This window comes from Chiloscyllium plagiosum, unplaced genomic scaffold (assembly GCF_037043375.1).
Source record: "Chiloscyllium plagiosum isolate Xiang-an unplaced genomic scaffold, Cpla_swu_hap1 HiC_scaffold_18, whole genome shotgun sequence".
NCBI classification, from domain to species: Eukaryota; Metazoa; Chordata; class Chondrichthyes; order Orectolobiformes; family Hemiscylliidae; genus Chiloscyllium; species Chiloscyllium plagiosum.
The window spans coordinates 2,830,253-2,849,363 of NW_028270156.1; the positions used below are offsets into that span (position 1 = coordinate 2,830,253).

At 49.2% G+C, this 19,111-nt stretch overlaps 1 protein-coding gene across 1 annotated transcript in view; it reads right to left on the reverse strand.

The window, feature by feature from the left end:
- Window positions 1-1,530: 1,530 nt before the first annotated feature.
- Window positions 1,531-19,111, reverse strand: part of fadd (Fas (tnfrsf6)-associated via death domain) — an 80,910-nt gene continuing 63,329 nt past the window's right edge. Inside the window, exon 4 of the mRNA XM_087996244.1 lies at window positions 1,531-2,046. The gene's annotated coding sequence lies outside the window, so the exon portion shown is untranslated. The remainder of the gene's footprint in view (window positions 2,047-19,111) is intronic.

The window sequence follows — 19,111 nt, forward strand, 5'->3', positions numbered from 1 at the left end:
AGATGGCTTGTAAAGGTGGTAAATGCAGAAACTGTCAGAACATTTAAGAAATATTTAGATGTGCACTTGTGATGCTAAGGCATACAAAACCAAGGGCCAAGTGCTGGAGAATGGGATTGGAACAATTTTGTGGTTATTTTTAACTAATGAAATGCAATGGGCTGAAGACTTTTCTCTCTGCTGTAGAGCTCTAGGAGTCTATGGTCATCGTCCAGCATTTGTGTGACACAAATGTTATTTGCCATGTGTTAGGCCAAACTTGGATATTTTCCAATTCTTGTTATAGTTGGACATGGATTGTTGAAATATCTGAGGAGGCACATATGATGCTGAACATTGTGCAATCATCAGCGAACCCCACTTCTGACGTGATAATGGAAGGGAGGTCAGTGATGAATATCTGGAGGTAGGTTTGCTTGCTGAGCTGGAAGGTTCATTTTCAGACGTTTCATCACCATACTAGGTAACATCTTCAGTGAGCCTCCAGACGAAGCACTGCTGATGATTCCTGCTTTCTATTTATATGTTTGGGGTTCTTTGGGCTGGTAATGTAATTTCCTGTGGTGATGTCATTTCCTGTTCTTTTTCTCAGGGGGTGGTAAATAGGGTCCAAGTCAATGTGTTCCGGTTGGAATGCCATGCTTCTAGGCAGAGACACTGAACAGAGACACGTACGGGAATTCCTAGAAGCATGGTATTCCAACATTAACTCTGATTTCTCTCCACAGATGCTGCCAGACCTACTGAGCTTTTCCAGTAATTTCTATTTTTATGTCTGATTTTCAGCATCCGCAGTTCTTTCAGTTTTTCTTGAGACCAAAACGTTAATTGTTTTCAGGAAGGAGTTTGATATAGTTCTTAGAGCTAAAGGGATCAAAGGGTATGGGGAGCAAGTGGGAACAGGGCACTGAGTCGGATGATCAGCCATGATAGTGCAGGTTTGAAGGGCCAAATGACCTAATCCTACTCCTATTCAGGGAAAACATCTAAGAATCTGGAGTTAATAAAGCTGGTGGGAAATGTTGCATAAACACATTGAGTATTCGACTGTTAATTTCAACAACAGATATTTCCAGGCTAGGATATTTGAAATTAGCACAGATTCAGGAATTCTAAGTTCTCACCTTGACATTCCAGTCTTGACCTGCTGCACTGTTCCAGAGAACCTCAACGTAAGTTTGAGGAACTTCAGGAGGAGCCTTCATTTTTCAGAGAGGCTCTTTACAGCCTTCCAGACCCAGCATTGGTTCCCCAATTTTTATATTGTTGAACACTTCCCAAATGTGAAGAAAGGTCATAGAATTGAAACACTGATGTTCCCTCTCCAGAGGTGCTGTCTGTCCTGCTGAGCAGTTCCAGCAATGTCTGTTTTGATTACTTGAACTTGTATGTTTTTAACTCCCATACTTACACCAAGTATCATTCACACATTAATCCAGCAACAACTTGATTTGAAAATTTTCATCCTCATTTTTTTTTATATAGATATTTTTATTAGAAATTTAACATTTTTACAAGTTTACAAAAATAAACAAAACTCTCAGATATAAACATTGATATACAATTAGCTCAAATATACAATAACCAAAATTTGACAAAAAAAAAGAAAAAAACAAAACAAAAAAAAACGAAAAGAAAAAAAAACACAAACAAACAAAACTCAACTATCTACTAATCTAACCTACAACTAACATCCTCATTTTTAAACCTCACCATTGACTCATGCTTCCTTATCGCTGCGTCTTTTCCTGTGCTCCTTCAGTTATATCCTCTCGCACGTTCCTGATTTGAATTGGGTGTCCTGGAATGGTGACTCTGGAACTCCCTTCACGAATCTCCCCTCCTTTCAGATGCTCCTCTAAATCTTGCTTTTGGTCACCTCATTAAATGTTTCCTTATGTAGCTCATTGTCAAATTGTTTTGGTAAAGCTTTTATGTAGCACCTCGGGGTGTTTTACGATGATTAAAGGAGATATATAACTGCAGGTTGTTGATGTTTGTTCATTGAAACTGGCGACATCAATCTGTTGTTTATATATTCAGTATCTGCAAAATGAAGAAAGATCTTCGAAAGAAATGTTAAGCTAAATGTTGTGAGTACTAAAACCTTCCTGTCACCTGACTGAGTGGATGTGGGTATCTGTAAAGGTATTTATAACGCTCTCCAACTCCCATTAAGAACTGTAGAAAGCACACTCATAAATAAGAATTTGCCAAAAATGTGTTGTTTGCTGTAACATACTGTGGATTCTACAGGTCTGCAATTCCTTACATACTTTGCATTTTTTCCCAGTATTTAGCAAAGTTGGTCTGGCTGTGTCCATTGGTTAGCTGTAATCCGGCTAAACACAGACACTTTCCAGGTCCCCCATGCAACATGTATTCAGAACACCATTGAGGATGTAAAAGGTTTTCACCTTGGCAGAGAGAAAAAGGAGAGATACAGAATATGTGCGTGTGGCCTGAGCCCTGACCCATTGGACAGAACTTCCCATGCTTGTTGGGATCTTTACAAAGGGTGGTGAGAAATTGAACTGAGGAGGAGGCGGTAGGAGGCGGAGGAGGCGGTAGGAGGCGGAGGAAGCGGAGGAAGCGGAGGAGGCGGTAGGAGGCGGTAGGAGGCGGAGGAGGTGGTAGGAGGCGGAGGAAGCGGTAGGAGGCGGTAGGAGGCGGTAGGAGGCGGAGGAAGCGGTAGGAGGCGGTAGGAGGCGGAGGAAGCGGTAGGAGGCGGTAGGAGGCGGTAGGAGGCGGTAGGAGGCGGTAGGAGGTGGAGGAAGCGGTAGGAGGCGGTAGGAGGCGGTAGGAGGTGGTAGGAGGCGGTAGGAGGTGGTAGGAGGCGGTAGGAGGCGGTAGGAGGCGGTAGGAGGCGGTAGGAGGCGGAGGAAGCGGTAGGAGGCGGTAGGAGGCGGTAGGAGGCGGTAGGAGGCGGTAGGAGGCGGAGGAAGCGGTAGGAGGCGGTAGGAGGCGGTAGGAGGCGGAGGAAGCGGTAGGAGGCGGTAGGAGGTGGAGGAAGCGGTAGGAGGCGGTAGGAGGCGGTAGGAGGCGGTAGGAGGTGGAGGAAGCGGTAGGAGGCGGTAGGAGGCGGTAGGAGGCGGTAGGAGGCGGTAGGAGGCGGTAGGAGGCGGTAGGAGGCGGTAGGAGGTGGAGGAAGCGGTAGGAGGCGGTAGGAGGCGGTAGGAGGCGGTAGGAGGCGGTTCGAGGCGGTAGGAGGCGGTAGGAGGCGGTTCGAGGTGGTAGGAGGCGGTAGGAGGCGGTAGGAGGTGGAGGAAGCGGTAGGAGGCGGTAGGAGGCGGTTCGAGGCGGTAGGAGGCGGTAGGAGGCGGTTCGAGGCGGTAGGAGGCGGTAGGAGGCGGTAGGAGGCGGTAGGAGGCGGTTCGAGGCGGTAGGAGGCGGTAGGAGGCGGTTCGAGGCGGTAGGAGGCGGTAGGAGGCGGTAGGAGGCGGTAGGAGGCGGTTCGAGGCGGTAGGAGGCGGTAGGAGGCGGTAGGAGGCGGTTCGAGGCGGTAGGAGGCGGTAGGAGGCGGTAGGAGGCGGAGGAAGCGGTAGGAGGCGGTAGGAGGCGGAGGAAGCGGTAGGAGGCGGTAGGAGGCGGAGGAAGCGGTAGGAGGCGGTAGGAGGCGGTAGGAGGCGGTAGGAAGCGGTAGGAGGCGGTAGGAGGCGGAGGAAGCGGTAGGAGGCGGTAGGAGGCGGAGGAAGCGGTAGGAGGCGGTAGGAGGCGGTAGGAGGCGGTAGGAAGCGGAGGAAGCGGTAGGAGGCGGTAGGAGGCGGTAGGAGGCGGTAGGAGGCGGTAGGAGGCGGTAGGAGGCGGAGGAAGCGGTAGGAGGCGGTAGGAGGCGGTAGGAGGCGGAGGAAGCGGTAGGAGGCGGTAGGAGGCGGAGGAAGCGGTAGGAGGCGGTAGGAGGCGGTAGGAGGCGGAGGAAGCGGTAGGAGGCGGTAGGAGGCGGAGGAAGCGGTAGGAGGCGGTAGGAGGCGGTAGGAGGCGGTAGGAGGTGGAGGAAGCGGTAGGAGGCGGTAGGAGGCGGAGGAAGCGGTAGGAGGCGGTAGGAGGCGGAGGAAGCGGTAGGAGGCGGTAGGAGGCGGTAGGAGGTGGTAGGAGGCGGTAGGAGGCGGTAGGAGGCGGTAGGAGGCGGAGGAAGCGGTAGGAGGCGGTAGGAGGCGGTAGGAGGTGGAGGAAGCGGTAGGAGGCGGTAGGAGGCGGAGGAAGCGGTAGGAGGCGGTAGGAGGTGGAGGAAGCGGTAGGAGGCGGTAGGAGGCGGTAGGAGGTGGAGGAAGCGGTAGGAGGCGGTAGGAGGCGGTAGGAGGTGGAGGAAGCGGTAGGAGGCGGTAGGAGGCGGTAGGAGGTGGTAGGAGGCGGTAGGAGGTGGTAGGAGGCGGTAGGAGGCGGTAGGAGGCGGTAGGAGGCGGTAGGAGGCGGTTCGAGGCGGTAGGAGGCGGTAGGAGGCGGTTCGAGGTGGTAGGAGGCGGTAGGAGGCGGTAGGAGGTGGAGGAAGCGGTAGGAGGCGGTAGGAGGCGGTAGGAGGCGGTTCGAGGCGGTAGGAGGCGGTAGGAGGCGGTAGGAGGCGGTTCGAGGCGGTAGGAGGCGGTAGGAGGCGGTAGGAGGCGGTTCGAGGCGGTAGGAGGCGGTAGGAGGCGGTTCGAGGTGGTAGGAGGCGGTAGGAGGCGGAGGAGGTGGTAGGAGGCGGTAGGAGGCGGTAGGAGGCGGTTCGAGGCGGTAGGAGGCGGTAGGAGGCGGTAGGAGGCGGTTCGAGGCGGTAGGAGGCGGTAGGAGGCGGTTCGAGGCGGTAGGAGGCGGTAGGAGGCGGTAGGAGGCGGTAGGAGGTGGAGGAGGTGGTAGGAGGCGGTAGGAGGCGGTAGGAGGTGGAGGAAGCGGTAGGAGGTGGAGGAAGCGGTAGGAGGCGGTAGGAGGCGGAGGAGGTGGTAGGAGGCGGAGGAAGCGGAGGAAGCGGTAGGAGGCGGTAGGAGGCGGTAGGAGGCGGTTCGAGGCGGTAGGAGGCGGTAGGAGGCGGTAGGAGGCGGTAGGAGGCGGTTCGAGGCGGTAGGAGGCGGTAGGAGGCGGTTCGAGGCGGTAGGAGGCGGTAGGAGGCGGTAGGAGGCGGTTCGAGGCGGTAGGAGGCGGTAGGAGGCGGTTCGAGGCGGTTCGAGGCAGTAGGAGGCGGTAGGAGGCGGTAGGAGGCGGTAGGAGGCGGTTCGAGGCGGTAGGAGGCGGTAGGAGGCGGTAGGAGGCGGTAGGAGGCGGTTCGAGGCGGTAGGAGGCGGTAGGAGGCGGTTCGAGGCGGTAGGAGGCGGTAGGAGGCGGTTCGAGGCGGTAGGAGGCGGTAGGAGGCGGTTCGAGGCGGTAGGAGGCGGTAGGAGGCGGTTCGAGGCGGTAGGAGGCGGTTCGAGGCGGTAGGAGGCGGTAGGAGGCGGTTCGAGGCGGTAGGAGGCGGTAGGAGGCGGTAGGAGGCGGTAGGAGGCGGTTCGAGGCGGTAGGAGGCGGTAGGAGGCGGTTCGAGGCGGTAGGAGGCGGTAGGAGGCGGTTCGAGGCGGTAGGAGGCGGTAGGAGGCGGTTCGAGGCGGTAGGAGGCGGTTCGAGGCGGTAGGAGGCGGTTCGAGGCGGTAGGAGGCGGTAGGAGGCGGTTCGAGGCGGTAGGAGGCGGTAGGAGGCGGTTCGAGGCGGTAGGAGGCGGTAGGAGGCGGTTCGAAGCGGTAGGAGGCGGTAGGAGGCGGTTCGAGGCGGTAGGAGGCGGTAGGAGGCGGTTCGAGGCGGTAGGAGGCGGTAGGAGGCGGTTCGAGGCGGTAGGAGGCGGTAGGAGGCGGTTCGAAGCGGTAGGAGGCGGTTCGAGGCGGTAGGAGGCGGTAGGAGGCAGTAGGAGGCGGTTCGAGGCGGTAGGAGGCGGAGGAGGCGGCAGTGCAGTTTTGCGACAGCATGTTGACGTTGTGCTGGGACACTGTCAGAATCTGTCAGCCAGCTTGGTGTGCCCAGCCTGGTCAGGAACTTGCTCTGCATTCATTCGCAGGTCATGAGCATTCATTAACAGCATGGGCCAGTGGAATGTTGTTCATGGGTGTGACATTGTTCACCAAAAACAGATCTTTAACTTTTATTGCTGTCCTCAAGGGAAAGGAACTGTCCTTGTCTCCTGCCCAGGCTTCAGGAGAAATGTGAGAGAGATGTTGCTAAAGTATGGTGCTGCTTTTTGCCTGAACATCAGAGGCTGGAAACTCACCTCCTGACTCCCCAAAACCTGTCCTGGTCTAGACTACCTGTAACTCCAGAACCTCACTTAATTGTGCACTAGACAATTAGACATGGACAGTAACTGCTGGTCTCGCAAACAACATCCTCATCCTGTGAATGAATTTTTAAAAATGACAAAGTCAGAAATGTGATGGAATACTCCCCACTTGCCTGGATGGGTGCTGCTCCAGGTGAACTCAAGAAGCTTATCACCCTCCAGGACTTGATTGGCACCACATTCACAAGCATCCACTCCCTCTATCACCGATGCTCAGTCGCAGCAGTGTATACTATCTACAAGATGCAGAAGTTCACCAAAGATCCTCAAGCAGCTTCTTCCAAACCCACAATCACATCCATTGAGAAGGACAAGGGCAGTAGGTACATGGGAACACCACACCCTGCAAGTTCCCCTTCAAGCTACTCACCATCCTGACTTAGAAATATATCCCTGTTCCTTCACTGTTGCTGGGTCAAAATCTGGAATTCTCTCCCTAAGGACATTGTGGGTCTACCTACAGCACATGGACTGCAGCGGTTCAAGAAGGCAGCTCGCCCCCACCTTCTCTAGGGGCAACTAGGGACAGGCAACAAATGCTGGGCCCAGCCAGTGATATCTACATCTGAGGAACAAATAATATGAAAGGATGACGCTGCCTGTGCCTCTGTGTGTGTCATCAAAGGAGCGATCTGATTGGAAGACAGGAACGGACTGGCCTCAGGATGTGGCAGAGCACTTCACAGCCAATAGGTCAGGAACAAATACATACTTAAAATGGGGAAAAAGCAGCAGCCAAATTGCACACAGCAAGATCCCAAAAATAAATAAATAGCAACTAAACGCACCGAACCCTGCAAGCCTGGATCTTATTTCTGTTCTCGGGCAGGTGCTCACTCCATTTTCTACATGAATTGAAAACAGCAAATATCACACCCAATAAAATGTTACAATCCCTGAGAAATATTTCTGAAATTTATGGAAATACCACACTCTTATTGAATTCAGTGGCACAACTACCCACTCATTGGCTTTCTTGGCTTTGCTCGTTATCTCCAGAATACAGCAACTGAACACATTCACAGCAACTGCCTCCCGGTCAACATTTATCACACCAGTTCCCTTTGGAAATGAAGTTCTTGTATTGTTATCATTTCAATGCTTTAGGTTTTCCTCTGTCACTACAGATACCGTTTGCTACAAAAACATCGAATTGGATTGAATCCACAGAAAAACGAATGCTCCAAATATCTGAATCATTGCATCTCATTGATATTCTCTTCAAATTCTGTCCAGCGATATGTACAGCTACATATGAAAGAGGAGGTTTGTCCATTATGCTCTGCTGAATTCCCAAGCCTCAATTTAAATGATTAGATGTTATGCTTGTGTCATGAATTCACTGCAAAATAATTTGGCGTACTTTGCTTTTTTTTAAATGCAGCTTTTGATGATATGCCTCAGGATACTGACAGACCATAACATTGACTTGCCGAATCTGACAAAGCCATTTTCTCTGGTTTACAGGTGCTTCAGTTCGAATTTGCTTCATGAACTGCAGGGCCTTGTTGAATTGAGTATATCTGGGGGAATGGGGCTGAATCAGAAGGAGGGGGAGGACACCTTGAAATAACTGAACAGAAACTTAGTTGTGGGGCTCTAACAATACACTGAAAGACAACAATGTGCCTTCTGTTTAGCAGTGGTATTTTTGTGGGACAAATTGTGTTTTTTGTTGAAAATGTTAATGATATATAAACTTGAAATGCCATCTTTTCTGCACATGATAACAGGATTTGTAGATTTGGTTAAATGAGGACCTGCTCCTATTTCAAAATTGGCCCAGACTTTCCAGGCAGTGCACCTCATGACGTACCCTGTTTGTTAGATTCTACCTGAGCTGGAAATGTGTTGCTGGAAAAGCGCAGCACGTCAGGCAGCATCCAGGGAACAGGAGAATCGACGTTTCGGGCACAAGCCCTTCCTCAGGAATCCTGTTAGATTCTACCCCCTACCCTTCAGCTTGAGTATGGGACCAGCGACAAATCACTAGGAATGTACCAAGTTCACAGTGCAGCATGGGCATTGAGGCATCTGGAACTGGACCAATCAGCTAGTTCCAGAAACATTTCATATTAGGATTTAGTTTAGGGTCAAAAGAAACACAACAAAATGAAAGGTTGGACTGGGAGAAAAAAGGGACTGAAGCAAAAATCAAATTGGAAAAAGGATCAAAGATTTGTCATCAAGCAACATGTGGTGATGTGAGGCCAATGGGCAAAAAAAGCCTGGTTCAAGGGTCAGGTTTAAGAATTGCCTTGAAGAAGGCCTGGAAGGCCATGAGGATTAAGGAAGAAATTATTGAGTTTAAAGCCTGAGTTGAAAGCACAGCCGGCAATAATCAAGCAATTCAAATCAGGAATGTTTCCACAGTCAGAAAGAGGTCAGATATTGTGGGGAATGTACCACAGCAGAGAGTTCCAGAGATAAGGAGTGGGGAGGTCTACAAGGATGATTTGAAACCGAAAATGTGAATTTTAAAATCGACGCATTGATTGACTGGAAGCTAACAGGAGCGAAACAGTGCAGAATAAGCTGTCACTCCCCTCCAGTTTATTTGGGGTGGGGTGGGGTGAGGTTTAGAATTGAGAGAAGCCAGGATTTCATTGGAACAGTCAAGTCTACAAACAGTCAGCGCATTCCTGATGAAGGGCTTTTGTCGATTTTCCTGCTTCTCGGATACTGCCTGACCTGCTGTGCTTTTCCAGCGCCACTCTAATCTAAACTCTGATCTCCAGCATCTGCAGTCCTCACTTTTGCCTAAACAGTCAGCACATGCTTGAATATTTCAGCAGGAGATTGGTTGAATCAAAGCTGGTCAATGTTGGACAGCTGTTGGGGAGAGGGCTGGCTTGGGTAATTAGGAAGTGGAGTTTGTGCATTTAGGGGGCTACTTCCAAGTCAAACATTATCCTGCGTCAGAAATATATCCCCATCCTGTTACTGTCCCTAGGACAGAATCCTGGAACTCCATCCAAACAGCACAGTGGGAGTCCCGACACCACATGCACTACAGAAGATTATGAAAACAGTTCACGATCTTAAAGAGGCAATTTTAAATCAGCAATAAAAGCTGGAATTTAATAACAGACACATTCTACAAACAAACAACAAATCTGAAATAAGCTGCTCAAAGTTCTATCTGTGATTTAGTGAGAACACACAAATGTTCTTCATTACTTTCTGAGGAACTCTACTTGTTACTTCAGAGAAAGACAAACCAATGAAACATTATTCCCATTCTACTGTTGAAGATAAACAGCTGTTTTCTGGGAACTAATATTTGCAAATATAGCATTCAGGTAAAAATATTAAATAATCTTGGTGTCTGGATGTAGGTTTGCTCGCTGAGCTGGAAGGGTCAATTCCAGACATTTTGTCACCCTACTAGGTAAAATCAGTGGGCCTCCGGGCGCCTGGAAGCCCACTGAAGATGTTACCTAGTAGGGTGATGAAACGTCTGGAAATGACCCTTCCAGCTCAGCGAGAAAACCTACAACTAGAACCTCAACCTGAGATACAAATCTTCTCAAAACTCACTAATCTTGGTATCTTTAATAAAATATTCGAAATAAACTACATGCAAATGTGGCACATCTTTTCTTGCAGTTAAGAAGTTTCCTTTACTTTCTTTTCTCGAAGAGCTGCAATTATTTGGTAAAGTGCAGAAACCTGGAGATGAAATTCAGCAAGGTCATTATTTCAGGTTGATGGCTGTTATTATGTTGGCGAGTCAATCCACTTGTTGTAAACAGATTAGCTCCTTCAGTAAATAATCCAGAGGTGAAACCAGACCTTCCATGTTCTTATATGATTTGGAGATGATGGCATTATACAGGGCAAAGAAATACAGTTTGAGCCACACTTACAAGTGGAGTCAATTTGCACATAGCAAGTTCCCTCAAATGGCAATATGGTAAGGATCAAAATGGAATCATAGAGTCATAGAGATGTACAGCATGGAAACAGACCCTTCGGTCCAACCCGTCCATGCCGACCAGATATCCCAACCTAATCTAGTCCCACCTGCCAGCACCCAGCCCATATCCCTCCAAACCCTTCCTATTCATATACCCATCCAAATGCCTCTTAAATGTTGGATTTGTACCAGCCTCCACCACATCCACTGGCAGCTCATTCCATACACGTACCACCCTCTGTGTGAAAAGGTTGCCCCGTTGGTCTCTTTTATATCTTTCCCCTCTCACCCTAAACCTATGCCATGTAGTTCTGGACTCCCTGATCCCAGGGAAAAGACTTTGTCTATTTATCCTATCCATGCCCCTCATAATTTTGTAAACCTCTATAAGGTCACCCCTCAGCCTCCGACGCTCCAGGGAAAACAGCCCCAGCCTGTTCAGCCTCTCCCTATAGCTCAAATCCTCCAACCCTGGGAACATCCTTGTAAATCTTTTCTGAACCCTTTCAAATTTCACAACATCTTTCCGATAGGAAGGAGACCAGAATTGCACGAAATATTCCAACAGTGGCCTAACCAATGTCCTGTACGGCCGCAACATGACCTCCCAACTCCTGTACTCAATACTCTGACCAATAAAGGAAAGCATTCCAAACGCCTTCTTCACTATCCTATCTACCTGCGACTCCACTTTCAAGGAGCTATGAATCTGCACTCCAAGGTCTCTTTGTTCAGCAACACTCCCTAGGACCTTACCATTAAGTGTATAAGTCCTGCCAAGATTTGCTTTTCCAAAATGCAGCACCTCGCATTTATCTGAATTAAACTCCATCTGCCACTTCTCAGCCCATTGGCCCATCTGGTCCAGATCCTGTTGTAATCTGAGGTAACCCTCTTCGCTGTCCACTACACCTCCAATTTTGGTGTCATCTATAAACTTACTAACTGTACCTCTTATGCTCGCATCCAAGTCATTTATGTAAATAATGAAAAGTAGTAGACACAGCACCGATCCTTGTGGCATTCCACTGGTCACAGGCCTCCAGTCTGAAAAATAACCCTACACAACCACCCTCTGTCTTCTACCTTTGAGCCAATTCTGTATCCAAATGGCTAGTTCTCCCTGTATTCTGTGAGATCTAACCTTGCTAATCAGTCTCCCATGGGGATCCTTCTCGAATGCCTTACTGAAATTCATTTAGATCACATCGACCACTCTGCCCTCATCAATCCTCATTGTTACTTCCTCAAAAAACTCAATCAAGTTTGTGAGACATGATTTCCCACGCACAAAGCCATGTTGACTATCCCTAATCAGTCCTTGCCTTTCCAAATACATTTACATCCTGTCCCTCAGGATTCCCTCCAACGACGTGTCCACCACTGACTTTGGGCTCACTGGTCTATAGTTCCCTGGCTTGTCCTTACTACCCTTTTAAACAGTGGCACAACGTTAGATAACCCCCAGTCTTCCGACACCTCACCTGTGACTATCGATGATACAAATATCTCAGTAAGAGGCCTGTTTTTGTAATGTGTTTGTTGATGGATGATTAGTAGCCAGTATGTTAGGGATAAAAGTTCCACTCTGCTTCAAAATAGTGCCATGGGATCTATTACAACCATCTGTGAAGGCAGATTTTAATGGTTTACCTGAAAAGTCAGCATTTCTGACAACGTAGCACATCCTCAGTATTGCACTTGGATCATTGACCTAGATTTTTAACATTTAAATGTCTGGATTGAGATAGGAACCCATAATCTCTGATTTAGAAACAAGTGCACTACCTTCCTGAGCCACAACCAGAACAGTGATTGCCCTGGTTGTTAGTTATGTGAACCTCCAGAAAACATTTGACAACATTCCACCTCAGAGTGTACTGGAAAAAAAGTGAAACAGTACAGAACTGGAGAAAATTATTGACATGGACAAGGCATTGAAGAGGAGGTCAGAAGCAGACAACAAGAATATTCAGCATGAACTCAGATTGACAGGATATTGTCTCCTGGTGACTCCCAGGGGTTTGTACTGAAGCTTTACTCCATTCATCAATGAAGGAATCCAATCTATTATATTTGTTGACAGCTTTGGAGGTGACACAACAAGTAAGTGGGTGGAATCAGGAAACTGTGAGACATTGAGTGAGTGGATAAAATGATGTTAGATTGAGTTCAGTGTGGGCACTGTGTGCTTATCCTCCCTGGAGCGAGGAGAGGTAGAACAGAGAGAGAACTGAAGCAGCAAATAGACTTAGGGATCCATGTTCAGGAATCACTGGGAACTAGCTGACAGGCTATCCATTTAATTTATTTTGTGTTTCTCTGATAAGACAAAATCATCATGGTAAAGGTAAAAACCTTGATTTATGTTCATTGAAATAATAATGACAGACCACTGTCTTAGATTTAAGAATTCAGGATTGGATCTAAACTAAATTGTGACTTTCTTACAAAGTTTTGACCAGAAATCATATTTTTCAAATACTTGTTTTTTTACTGAAGGATCACGATGTTCCAGTAAATGGAAGTATCTCAGAAATGCATACAAATGAGCATTTGAATGCCTTTTGTACCATAGAATTACCAGTGTACCACATTTTCCTCACAAAGCAATGACAACTCACTCACGTGTGTTCTGAATAAGACACGCATCACCCAACTCTGAATGAGGCTCAGGCACAGTTAAATTAAGGAGCAATATCAGTCTGAAGTATTTATTCACTGTTCATTGCCCTTGCCTGAATGTCAAAGTTTCTGGGTATCTAAGCAGAAAAAGACATAATTGATTCACTTTGGTCATAAAGTGGAGATTCATTTAAGACACAACTTATGTTACTGGACCAGTAATTCAGAGGCACAGCCTCAAATCTCACTGCAGCTCATGGCATTTAAATTCAATTAATAAGTCTAAATATAAAGCCAGTCTTAGTGTTGTGATGATGTAATCACAATCAAATATTTAAAAATTCATCTGGTTCACAAATATCTTTAAGGATGGAAATTCCCTTCCCTGGTAGGATAGGATTGATAATCATCTAGAGAGGAATAAGCTGATTAGGGATAGTCAACACGGTTTCGTGAAGGGTAGTCGAGCCTTATTGTGTTCTTTGAGACGGTGACCAAACAGGTGGATGAGGGTAAAGTGGTTGATGTGGTGTATATGGATTTCAGTAAGGCGTTTCATAAGATTCCCCATGGTAGGCTACAGCACAAAATACAGAGGGATGGGATTGAGGGTGATTTAGTGGTTTGGATCAGAAATTGGCTAGCTGAAAGAAGACAGAGGATGGTGGCTGATGAGAAATGTTCATCCTGGAGTTCAGTTACTACTGGTGTACTGCAAAGATCTGTTTAGGGGCCACTGTTGTTTGTCATTTTTATAAACAGAGTCATAGTCATAGAGATGGACAGCACGGAAACAGACCCTTCAGTCCAACCCGTCCATGCCAACCAGATATCCCAAGCCAATCTAGTCCCACCTGCCAGCACCTGGCCCATATCCCTCCAAACCCTTCCTATTCATATACTCATCCAAATGCCTTTTAAATGTTGCAATTGTACCAGCCTCCACCACTTCCTCTGGCAGCTTATTCCATACACGTACCACCCTCTGAGTTAAAAAGTTGCCCCTTAGGTCTCTTTTATATCTTTCCCTTCTCACCCTAAACCTATGCCCTCTAGCTCTGGGCTCCCCGACCCCAGGGAAAAGACTTTGTCTATTTATCCTATTCATGCCCCTCACGATTTTATAAACCTCTATAAGGTCACCCCTCAGCCTCCAACGCTCCAGGGAAAACAATCCTAGCCTGTTCAGCCTGTCCCTATAGTTCAAATCCTCCAACCCTGGGAACATCCTTGTAAATCTTTTCTGAACTCTTTCACGTTTCACAACATCTTTCCGATAGGAAGGAGACCAGAAATGCACGCAGTATTCCAACAGTGGCCTAACCAATGTCCTGTACGGCCGCAACATGACCTCCCAACTCCTGTGCTCAATACTCTGACCAATTAAGGAAAGCATACCAAACGCCTTCTTCACTATCCTATCTACCTACAACTCCATTTTCAAGGAGCGATGAACCTGTACTCCAAAGTAACTTTGTTCAGCAACACTCCCTAGCACCTTACCATTAAGTGTACAAGTCCTGCCAAGATTTGCTTTCCCAAAATGCAGCACCTCGCATTTATCTAAATTAAATTCCATCTACCACTTCTCAGCCCATTGGCCCATCTGGTCCAGATCCTGTTGTAATCTGAGATAACCTTCTTTGCTGTCCACTACACCTCCAATTTTAGTGTCATCTGCAAACTTACTAACTGTACCTCTTATGCTCATATCCAAATCATTTATATAAATGACAAAAAATAGAGGACCCAGCACCGATCCTTGTGGCACTCCACTGGTCACAGGCCTCCAGTCTGAAAAACAACCCTACACCACCACCTTCTGTCTTCTACTTTTGAGCCAGTTCTGTATCCAAATGGCTAGTTCTCCCTGTATTCCATGAGATCTAACCTTGCTCACCAGTCTCCCATGGGGATTCTGGATTAGTGGTGCTGAAAGAGCACAGCAGTTCAGGCAGCATCCAAGAAGCAGCGAAATCGACGTTTCGGGCAAAAGCCCTTCATCAGGAATAAAGGCAGAGAGCCTGAAGCGTGGAGAGATAAGCTAGAGGAGGGTGGGGGTGGGGAGAAAGTAGCATAGAGTACAATAGGTGAGTGGGGGAGGGGATGAAGGTGATAGGTCAGGGAGGAGAGGGTGGAGTGGATAGGTGGAAAAGGAGATAGGCAGGTAGGACAAGTCCGGACAAGTCATGGGGACAGTGCTCAGATGGAAGTTTGGAACTAGGGTGAGGTGGGGGAAGGGGAAATGAGGAAACTGTTGAAGTCCACATTGATGCCCTAGGGTTGAAATGTTCCGAGGCGGAAGATGAGGCGTTCTTCCTCCAGGCGTCTGGTGGTGAGGGAGCGGCGGTGAAGGAGGCCCAGGACCTCCATGTCCTTGGCAGAGTGGGAGGGGGAGTTGAAATATTGGGCCATGGGGCGGTGTGGTTGATTGGTGCGGGTGTCCCAGAGATGTTCCCTAAAGCGCTCTGCTAGGAGGTGCCCAGTCTCCCCAATGTAGATGAGACCGCTTCGGGAGCAACGGATACAATAAATGATATTAGTGGATGTGCAAGTAAAACTTTGAAGGATATGGAAGGCGCCTTTGGGGCCTTGGATAGAGGTGAGGGAGGAGGTGTGGGCACAGGTTTTACAATTCCTGCGGTGGCAGGGGAAAGTGCCAGGATGGGAGGGTGGGTCGTAGGGGGGCGTGGACCTGACCAGGTAGTCACAGAGGGAACGGTCTTTGCGGAAGGTGGAAAGGGGTGGGGAAGGAAATATATCCCTGGTGGTGGGGTCTTTTTGGAGGTGGCGGAAATGTCAGCGGATGATTTGGTTTATGTGAAGGTTGGTAGGGTGGAAGGTGAGCACCAGGGGCATTCTGTCCTTGTTACGGTTGGAGGGATGGGGTCTGAGGGCGGAGGTCTGGGATGTGGACGAGATGCATTGGAGGGCATCTTTAACCACGTGGGAAGGGAAATTGCGGTCTCTAAAGAAGGAGGGCATCTGGTGTGTTCTGTGGTAGAAATGGTCCTCCTGGGAGCAGATACGGCGGAGGCAGAGGAATTGGGAATACGGGATGGCATTTTTACAAGAGGTAGGGTGGGAAGAGGTGTAATCCAGTAGCTGTGGGAGTTGGTGGGTTTGTAAAAAATGTCAGTGTCAAGTCGGTCGTCATTAATGGAGATGGAGAGGTCCAGGAAGGGGAGGGAGGTGTCAGAGATGGTCCAGGTAAATTTAAGGTCAGGGTGGAATGTGTTGGTGAAGTTGATGAACTGCTCAACCTCCTCGCGGGAGCACGAGGTGGCGCCAATGCAGTCATCAATGTAGCGGAGGAAGAGGTGGGGAGTGGTGCCAGTGTAATTACAGAAGATAAACTGCTCTACGTAGCCAACAAAGAGACAGGCATAGCTGGGGCCCATACGCGTTCCCATGGCTACCCCTTTGGTCTGGAGGAAGTGGGAGGATTCGAAGGAGAAATTGTTAAGGGTGAGGACCAGTTCGGCCAAACGAATGAGAGTGTCGATGGAAGGGTACTGTTGGGGATGTCTGGAGAGGAAAAAACGGAGGGCTTGGAGGCCCTGGTCATGGCGGATGGAGGTGTAGAGGGATTGGATATCCATGGTGAAGATGAGGCATTGGGGGCCGGGGAAACGGAAGTCTTGGAGGAGGTGGAGGGCGTGGGTGGTGTCTCGAATGTATGTGGGGAGTTCCTGGACTAGGGGGGGATAGGACAGTGTCGAGGTAGGTAGAGATGTGTTCAGTGGGGCAGGAGCATGCTGAGACAATGGGTCGGCCAGGGTGGTCAGGCTTGTGGATCTTGGGAAGGAGGTAGAACCGGGCAGTGCGGAGTTCCCGGACTATGAGGTTGGAAGCTGTGGGTGGGAGATCTCCTGAGGTGATGAGTTTTTGTTTGGTCTGGGAGATGATGGTTTGGTGATGGGAGGGTGGGGTCATGGTCAAGGGGGCAGTAGGAAGAGGTGTCCTCGAGTTGACGTTTGGCTTCAGCGGTGTAGAGGTCAGTGCGCCAGACTACCACTGCGCCCCCTTTATCCGCTGGCTTGATGGTGAGGTTGGGATTGGAGCAGAGGGATTGGAGGGCTGCGCGTTGTGAGGGTGAGAGGTTGGAGTGGGGGAGGGGGGGTAGACAGGTTGAGGCGGTTAATGTCCTGGCGGCAGTTGGAAATGAAGAGGTCGAGGGCAGGTAATACGCCAGCGCGGGGTGTCCAGGTGGATGCAGTGTGTTGGAGGTAGGCGAAGGGGTCGTTGGAAGGTGGGCGGGAGTCCTGATTGTGAATGTAAGCTCGGAGGCTGAGGCGACGGAAGAATTGTTCGATGTCACGGCGTGTATTAAATTCATTGATGCGTGGGCGGAAGGGGATGAAGGTGAGTCCTTTGCTGAGGACTGATCGTTCGTCCTCAGTGAGGGGAAGGTCTGGAGGGATGGTGAAAACTCGGCAGGGCTGGGAGCTGGGATCTGGTGTGGGTGTAGAGCTGGGAGTGGGGACGGAACCTGTAACTGGAGTGGGTGTGTGGTGGGGGGAATGGGGGTGGAGTCATGAGCAGGGGTAGTGTTCCCATCGGGGTTCTGGGGGGTGGGGATAGTGACAGTGGGGTCTGTGGGGGGCATGTCAGCAGAATGCAGCTGAGTGGCGCTGGTGGGGGCGAAAGTGGTGGTGACTATGGCAGTAGGGGTGGCGGAAGTCACTGAGCGTGTGGCATCAGCAATGATGTGAGGGACGGAAGTGGTGTCACGTGTGATGCATGAAGAATTGTGAGGGGTGGAAGTGGTTGTGGGCTTGGCCATGATGGGGGCGGAAGTGACATCATCAATCAGTGTGGGGGTGGCAGCTGCAGCAGCCGCATGGCTAATGGCAGAATAGGTTCTGAGGCCAGGGAAATCTTCTGGAATGTTTGAGGAGCGCTGGCTATGGAGGTGGGTAGATAAAAGTTGTTGTACTTACAGTTTTTGATGTTTGAAATGGAATTGAAATACTGTTTGTTGAGAGTATGAATTCTCCTGAGGATGTCGTACAGAGTGGGTCCTTTGCAATTCTGAGAGAGTGTGGCCCTCAGCTGAGGCAGGGCTGACTGTAGAGAGGATAGGTGCCAGTGCATTGCTGCAAGTGTGGAGCGGAGGATCTTGAAGGAGAACTGTTGCTGGTGTTTTTGAATCTGTAGTCTGTACTGTTTGTCCTGATTGGGTCCTAACTCTGCCGGTTTAAAGGTGGTCCGGAGTCCGTGTGGGATGAGTTGGTTACAGAGGCAGGCACTGAGGAAGCAAATGTGGCTGTGGTAGCGAGTTTGTTTCACGACATGATGATTAGGGGGTTAGATAGGGTTGACAGTGTGAACCTTTTCCCGCGTATGGAGTCGGGTATTACAAGGGGGCATAGCTTTAAATTAAGGGGGGGTAGATATAGGACTGAAGTTAGGGGTAGGTTCTTCACTCAGCGAGTCGTAAGTTCATGGAATGCCCTGCCAGTAGCAGTGGTGGACTCTCCCTCTTTATGGGCATTTAAGCGGGCATTGGATAGGTATATGGAGGATAGTGGGTTAGTATAGGTTAGGTGGGCTTGGATCGGCGCAACATCGAGGGCCAAAGGGCCTGTACTGCGCTGTATTCTTCTATGTTCTATGTCTATGACATGGTTGAAGAGCTTCAGGGCAGAGGAAATGACCTGGGAGTTGCAGTGAGAGAGAGACTCCCTGAGATTATTGTAGAGAGAGGAGGAAAACGTCTTCAAGGCAGGCATCCTTGCAAGAGGATTCGCAGTAGGGTTAAAATCAACGAGGTAAAAACAATAACTGCAGATGCTGGAAACCAGGTTCTGGATCAGTGGTGCTGGACGAGCACAGCAGGTCAGGCACCTTGTCAAACACCGTACTTAAGTCCATATGGATCACATCTACTGCTCTGCCCTCATCAATCCTCTTTGTTACTCCTTCAAAAAGTTCAGTCAACACCTGACCAGGGACTTGAACCCTGGACTCTCAGGTTTAAAGTCTGATGCTCTACCAACAGAGCTACATGACCAGGATAGCAGTATAGAAGGATGGGTTAGTAAATTTGCGGACACCACTAAGGTCAGTATAGTTGTGGGTGGTGCTGAAGGATGTTGTAAGTTACAGAGGGACATAGATAAGTTGCAGAGCTGGGCGAAGAGGTAGGAAATGGAATTTGGTGCAGAAAAGTGTGAGGTGAATCACTTTGGAAGGAGTAACAGGAATAAAGAGTACTGGGCGAATGGTAAGATTCTTGGTAGTGCAGATGAGCAGAGAGATCTCGGTGTCCATGTACATAGACACCTGAA